The sequence below is a fragment of the Sapajus apella genome, unplaced genomic scaffold (genome assembly GCF_009761245.1).
Source record: "Sapajus apella isolate SASKATOON/1434 unplaced genomic scaffold, GSC_monkey_1.0 scaffold14, whole genome shotgun sequence".
In the NCBI taxonomy this organism is placed as follows: domain Eukaryota; kingdom Metazoa; phylum Chordata; class Mammalia; order Primates; family Cebidae; genus Sapajus; species Sapajus apella.
The window spans coordinates 13,351,321-13,359,461 of record NW_022436954.1 but is presented as its reverse complement, the minus strand read 5'-3'; positions in this window follow the sequence as shown (position 1 = coordinate 13,359,461).

Below are 8,141 nucleotides of genomic sequence, written 5' to 3'. Positions count from 1 at the left end.
AAAAAAAAAAAAAAAAAAAAAAAAAAATTAAAATTAAAATAATAAAGAAAATAAGCCTCCCATCCAACAGGGGGAGTGCCTAGAGGAGCTGGTGTGGTCATGTCGGTGGGAGACAATACTGGGAGGAGAAGTCGGGATTCCCGATTCTCTGTGATCTCTGTTACTCATATTCCGAAACCTCTCAAATTAGCCTGAGGCTTATGGTTCTGCAGGCTATATAGAAAGCATAGTGCCAGCATCTGCTTAGCTTCTGGAAGGACTCAGGATGTTTTACTCACGGCAGAAGGTGAAGCAAAAGAGAGCTGGTAGGGGGAGGTGCCACACACTTTTTTTTTTTTGGAGACAGAGTCTTGCTGTGTCACCCAGGCTGGAGTGCAGTAGCGCAGTCTTGGCTCACTGCAATCTCCACTTCCCGGGTTCAAGCGATTCTTCTGCCTCAGCCTCCCAAGTAGCTGGGGCTACAGGTGCACCACCATGCCTGGAAAATTTTTGTATTTTTAGTAGAGATAAGGTTTCATCATATTGGTCAGGCTGGTCTTGAACACCTGACCTCGTGATCCACCCATCTTGGCCTCCCAAAGTGCTGGGATTACAGGCATGAGCCAATGCCACCGCGCCTGGCCAACACACCCTTTTAAACAACCAGATCTCATCCATCAGGGGCAGTGCCTGGGGGGCGGCGTGGGCATGTGGGTGGAAGTGATACTGGGGGAAGTTAGATTCTCCATGATGTCCGTTACACATATTCCCATATCCCTCAAATTAGCCTGAGTCTTGGGAACAGTCTGATGGCTGGGCAAACCCTGTGGCAAGACCAGTCCCCAGCTCTGCCCTCTCAACCAGAGTCCTTCCAATACAGGAGTCTGGGCAGCTGTTGTTACCCATGTTCTCCACGTTCTTCTAGAGATATCAATGCATGCATCAGCATATGTGTATAATTATTGTGACTATATTTCATCCCACAGGCTTTTGACATCAGTAGTAGCACATTACTAAATTGTTCCGTACCTTACTTTGTTAACTTAGTATCTTCGGTACTGCTCAATATAAGAACATATAGACCTGGCCTGGTGCAGTGCCTCATGCCTATAATCCTAGCACTTTGGGAGGCCAAGGTGGGTGGATCACTTGAGGTTAGGAGCTCAAAAGCAGCCTGGCCATCATGGTGAAACCTCATCTCTACTAAAAATACAAAAATTAGCCAGGTGCGGTGGCAGATGCCTGTAATCCCAGCTACTCAGGAGGCTGAGGCAGGAGAATTGCTTGAACCTGGGAGGCAGAAGTTGCAGTGAGCCAAGATTGAGCCACCGCACTCCAGGATGGGAGACAAAGTGAGACTCTGTCTCAAAAAATAAAAACATAAATATAAACCTTCTTTATTCTTTTTGATGGCTGCAGGTGGGTGTTCTAAAATTTACGTAACCAATCTCCTATTGATAATATTTAGGTTACGTGTTCCGCAGCATATGATACTCACAAACAAGGTTGCATTGACTGTCCATCTACAAATGTCTTTTTGCACATTTCAAGAATAACTGCAGGATAAATTCCTAAAATGAGAATTTATGGGTCAAAGAGGATATGCATTTTCCACTTAACAGCTATGTGTCAAATTGTTTTCCAAAGTGGTCATACCATTGAACACCTCACCTGTAATAAATGAGAGTGCCTTTTTTCCCCCACACCCTGGAGAGGCAAAAAATCTTAGGCCCACTTTGTAGTACACAGTAGAGGAAGCTATTGGCCTGTTATATAACCCTCATCATTAATAAGGCTGGGGGTGGGGGATAAAGACAGGTTGGTTAGTGGGTGCAAAGGTACCATCAGAAGTAATACGTTCTAATGTTCGATAGCAGGGTGGGGTGACTACAGTTCACAACAATGTATTGTATATTTCGAATTGGCTAGAAGAGAGGACTTGAAATGTTCCCAACACACAGGAATAATAAATGCTTGTCTGCAGCCATACCAGCCTGACTGTGCCAGATCTTGTTTGTTCTTGGAAGCTAATCAGGGTTGAGCCTGATTAGTATTTGGATGTGAGAAATGATAAATGCTTGAGGTGATAGATATCCTAAATACCCTGTCAAACATGACACATTCTGTGCGCGTAAGAAAATATCACATATATCCCATTAATATGTATAAATATAATGTATCAATAAAGACAGGGCTGGGCATCGTGGCTCACACCTGAAATCCCAGCACTTTGGGAGGTCAAGGTGGGAGGACAGCTTGAGGCCAGGAGTTGAAGATCAGCCTGGGCAACATAGCGAGACTCTGTCTCCACAAAAAATAAAAATAAAAAATGAATTAGCCAGATGTAGTGATGCATGTTTATAGTCTCAGCTACTTGGGAGGCTGAGGGAGGAGGATTGAGCCCAGGAGTTCGAGGCTGCAGTGAGCTACGACAGCACAATTGCACTCCAGCCTGGGCAACAGAGCAAGACCCTGTCACTAAAAAAAAATTAAATAAATAAAAATTAAAAACTTAAAGGGAGAGTAGTAAGATAAAGGACTTTGTGGGTCAACAGTACTAGCCTTGAACCCTGGCTGTTACCTCTCCACCGTGTGATAAGCAAACACCTTACCCCTGTGTGCCTCACTTTCCTAATATATAATAAACAAGTAAAATATCAGGCTGGGCGCGAAGTGGCTCACGCCTGTAATCCCAGCACTTTGGGAGGCCAAGGCAGGAGGATCGTGAGGTCAAGAGATTGAGACCATCCTGGCCAACATAGTGAAACCCTATCTCTACTAAAAATACAAAAATTAGCTGAGCATGGTGGTGTGCGCCTGTAGTCTTAGCTACTCAGGAGGTTGAGGCAGGAGAATTGCTTGAACCGGGAGGTGGAGGTTGCAGTGAGCCGAGATTGCTCTACTGCACTCCAGCCTGGCGCCTGGCAACAAAGTGAGACTCTGCCTAAAAAAAAAAAAAAGAAACGAAAAAAAGAAGTAAAAAATCACACCCACTTCAAAGGTCATTATAAAAAGCCAATAGAGATAATGCTTATGAAGCTTCTGGAATAATGCCTGGTACACGGTAGGAGCTTAATAAATGGAAATTCATTGTTGTAGTAGGCAGGCTTCTGAATCGGTGTCCTCTTTGTCTACTAATGGTTTTTGATCTGGATTTGGCTCGGGCAAGACCTGGGGAAATGCTGAGACTGGGTAGAGGTATAGGGTGGTCTGAGCTTCCCCAGCGGAGTGAGGCTGGGGAAGCTCTGGGAGATGGACCAGGAAGGGGCTGATAAGACCAGAATGGGGCTGGAGCATAAGGTAGTCCAGTTTTTCCCAAAGAGGGGTGTACAAGACAATCTTGTATGATTTCTTTATACTGTTAATGTTTTCATTTTATTGTGCACTGAAAAATAACCAACACATTTAGTGAATGATTCCAAAGGGATTCTTGCTTTTTAAAAAAAATGCTAAAGTAGGCATTTAAACGTAAAGTGAATTGATTTAAATTTTAAAATTAAGTAAGTCATGGTACATGTGTGAGCCACAGCTATCCCCAAAATCATGATGATGATACATTAATGACTGAAGTTCTTTAAATATCAACATACAATGCCAATTCTGGAATTCAGCTCAAATTCTGTAATTACACAGCCTGGGGTTGAAACCCAGGGTTTTTGCTGTGTAAAGTCAGGCAGGAGGGCTAACCTCACTGAATCTCAGATTTCTAATCTGTACATTGAAGACAACATTAGTTTTTATCTCACAGGGTTGTTGTGAAGATTCAATAAAATCACAAAATGTGAGGACAATCTGGCTGTGACATCCATCACCCCACTGATCTCCAGAGTTGATTTGGCTGATCAGGTGGGCTGAGCAGGTGTCCCTTTCTCCCTCACCATTCCATGTGCGTTCCTCCCGGAACTGCACACCTGGTCAAAGAGGAAGACCTTTCCTGATAAAGGAGGACCATTCTTCAGTCAATGGTATGTGAGTACCTGTTCTCCCCTGCCAGAATCTCAAACGAGCTCTCCGTAAAATCACAAGATTTTATTGTGCATGGTAGCATGAGTCTATAATCCCAGCTACTCAGGAGGCTGAGGTAGTGGGATTGCTTGAGTCCAGGAGTTTGAGACCAGCCTCCGCAACATAGTGAGACCCTGTCTCGTAAAGAAAAAAAAAGGGGGGCCAGGCTCAGTGGCTCATGCCTGTAATCCCAGCACTTTGGGAGGCCAAGGTGGGTGGATCACCTGAGATTGGGAGTTTGAGACCATCCTGACCAAACCCCGTCTCTACTAAAAATACAAAATTAGCTGGGCATAGTGGCACATGCCTATAATTCCAGCTACTTGTGAGGCTGAGGCAGGAGAATCGCTTGAACCCAGGAGGTGAAGGTTGCAGTGAGCTGAGATGGCACCATTGCACTCCAGCCTGGGCAACAAGAGTAAAACTCTGTCTGAAAAAAAAAAAGAAGAAGAAAAGAAAAAATAATAATAAGAGTAATAAATCACCTGTTCAATGTGCTCACTTCACTCTTTGGAATGCAGTAAGTGTAGCTAGTAAATGTGATCATTGTAATCAAGTGAGCACAGGCTAAGCATTGTGACCTTATTCTATAAGATTAAAGAGGATTTATCTTTACAGAACTCACTCTGTTGCGAAAATAATTTTTCAACATGAACAACATTCTTCAACTGCAAGGAAAACCACCCGTCACTCTCCCAACCTTCAATAAGTTTCATTTTTGCATATTCTCCAGACTTTGTCAACATGAATACTTACTTTGCATTGTGGCTATCACGGTGTTCATGCAAATGTTTTTATCGCTCCTTTTATTTATTTATTTATTTATTTTTATTTTTTTTTTTTTTGAGACGGAGTTTCACTCATGTTACCCAGGCTGGAGTGCAATGGCACGATCTCGGCTCACCGCAACCTCCGCCTCCTGGGTTCAGGCAATTCTCCTGCCTCAGCCTCCTGGGTAGCTGGGATTACAGGCATACGCCACCATGCCCAGCTAATTTTTCGTATTTTAGTAGAGACGGGGTTTCACCATGTTGACCAGGATGGTCTCGATCTCTTGACCTCGTGATCCACCCGCCTCGGCCTCCCAAAGTGCTGGGATTACAGGCTTGAGCCACCGCGCCTGGCCATCCCTCCTTTTATTAACAAATATGAGGTAATCGACAGTTTCCATGTTTCTGTATATTCTTTATAATTATCATTTTGTGGCTGCACAATATTGCATTGACTATATCAACCATGGTTTTCTTAAGCATTTCACTGTCTGGGGAAATGGAGGCGGGTAATGCCAGGGTCATGCTGGGGCTTTTTTTGTCTATTGCATTATATTCTTAAGATCAAATCCCAGAAGTAAGATTAGTCAGTCAAAAGGTAATAATATTTTCAAGGCTCTTGTTATATTTTACTAGATTGTTTTCCAGAGTTTTGCACTCTGCTTCCAGAGATGTCAGAACACAGACGTCGTCCAACCTTGCCATCGCTGGATGATGGTGTTTATAAAATTCTGCTAATTTAATAAGAAATGCTATCCTCACACGGTTTTCATTTCCATCTCTTTGATCACAAACAGGTTGAACTATTTTCCAAGTATTTGTTTACTCTCTGCATATCCTCTTGGGTGAAGTAGTCGTCCAGATCCTTCCCCTGTTTATCTGTTGAAGTCTTGAGGCTTGTCTGATAAATGTGAGTGAGGACTTCGGGGTCAATCAACATTAACCACTTCCAGCCAGATTTGGCCGTTGAGGCTTCGGAGCAGGGGGAGGCATGATCAAAACTATACCCTGGGCAGATTAAATTAATTGGAGAAAATGGGCTGAGAGGCATCTGTCAGTGGGCTACTGTGTTTGATCCTATAGTGAGGACCTGAACGGGACAACAGTCTGAGTATCCCACTACCAGCAGCAGGAGTTTCCATGTCCCCCATATGAGAGCTTGCAGACTTCCAGTCACCCCATCTCCTACAATATCTCACATACAGGTACTCACTCTCCCTTGCAAGTCTAGTGGCTTCAACCCACAGAATCTAAGGGGAAAAAATTGTTCTGTCCTGTCCACTTACCATAGAAATGAGAAAAGCATCACCCACATAGGGTCACCTAAGGAAGGGATGCCACCCCTAACTGGTGCCTACAAGGAAATGGGGGAGGGTTGGAGAGTTGGTGCAAAAGGCAACAAGGAATCATCAGAGTCTCTTGCCCCATAATAGACGGTTCCCAGATTAAGGGAGTCTAAGGCAACTAATCTCCCGGCCACCCTGGCCAGGGCTTCCCAATGCTTCCCCAACCCCACCTCCATCCTAGACTTTACGCCCTCTGCTGAACACAGATGTGACCCATTGCACCTTGCACCACAATTATTTGATTAGCATCTCCCCCAGTAGACTATGTTTCTGATAGGTCGGCAACATTTGCTGAGCCAGGGCTGTGCCCAGTGCACAAAATAAGCAAAGCCAAAGAAAACATGGACCCTGAACTCAGCAAATTCAGAGTTAAGTGGGCAAGGGAGGAGCTTTTCACTGGAAGGTAGCTCTAAGAAACACAGTGGGACTCCACTCTCCAACCCAGAGAACTCCAGGGAGCCAAAATTCTGACTGCTGGTTAAGACTGGTATGGAGCTTCACTAAAGAAGAAAAGTCACACAGACCTGAGTTCATGGCCTGGCTTTGCAGCTTTTAAGTCGACTTTTGATGTAACCTTTGATGAAGTTATGTGACTTCTCCACCCAGCAGCCCCTAACACTTGCAGATTCAGGACTGGAGCACAAAGATGGCACTGGCACCACAGCCTGGGAGGCACTACCCCGCTGGTCCAGGCCAGGCAACCCCTGCCCACAAGGCATCCCTAGCCTCCCAACTGCAAGCATCACTCTTGCATTTTGCAAAGGAACCTGACCTTGGAAATCTAGGTTCAAATTTAGAATCATCCAACTCCTTGAAGTTCTATATAGAAATACAGCCAGCAGCCAGGCATGGTGGCTCACGCTTGTAATCCCAGCATTTTGGGAGGCTGAGGCGGCAGGTGAGTCACAAGGCCAGGAGTTTGAGACCAGCCTGGCCAACATGGTAAAACTCCATCACTACTAAAAATACAAAAATTAGCCAGGTGTGGTGGCACGCACCTGTAGTCCCAGCTACTTGAGAGGCTGAGGCAGGAGAATTTCTTGAACCCAGGAGGCAGAGGTTGCAGTGAGCCGAGATAGTGCCACTGCACTCCAGCCTGGGCACAAGAGCAAAACTCTGTCAAAAAAAAAAAAAAATATATATATATATATATATATACCAAGCTCCCCTTCTCTTCCCAACCACAGCTCCATCTCACACAACAAGGACCCTCACATCCATGCACATGAATATCCCACCCACATGTCTAAGGCCCAACCATACACTCTCCAAACGTCTGCCCCTTGGCCACCCTTTGGCCATGAGTTCATGCACTGGCAGAAAGGCAGTTCAGAGAAGAAGCTCAAAAAGGCCCTGGAAGTCGACTTGGGCTTTTTGAAATTTCAGGGTCCTGGATACCAAAAGTGAGGTCCAGAAGGGAGATGCAGCCTCTAGGAGGCACATCACTTGGTCTTAGGGACTTCTTGCCCCATGGAGGGACACTGGCTAGAGGAAGGCCAGAGCAGAGCCCTCTAAAACACAGGGCTCAGGGAAGGACACTTTTTGCCCATATCTAAGAGCAGCACTATCTCTCTGAGCCTGTTCCTCCATCTGTAATAGACTCTCCCCCATAGAGTTATTCTACATCAGCTAGCACACATAAGTTCATGACATGAAGCAAGTGCTTAATGTATACCCATTATATTATAAATAAGCTGGGCGCGGTGGCTCACACCTGTAATCCCAGCACTTTGGGAGGCCAAGGTGGGTGGATCACAAGATCAGGAGTTCAAGACCAGCCTGGCCAACATGAAGAAATGCCATCTCTACTAAAAATGCAAAAATTAACCAGATGTGGTGGCAGGCGCTTGTAGTCCCAGCTACTTGGGAGGCTGAGACAGGAGAACTGCTCAAACCCAGGAGGCAGAGGTTGCAGTGAGCCAAGGTCTCCCCACTGCATTCCAGCCTGGGTGATGCAGCGAGACTCCATCTCTAAATAAACAAATAAATAAATAAAATACACGGACAGGGACCCTAAAAATGAGACAGGGAAAGAGAAAAG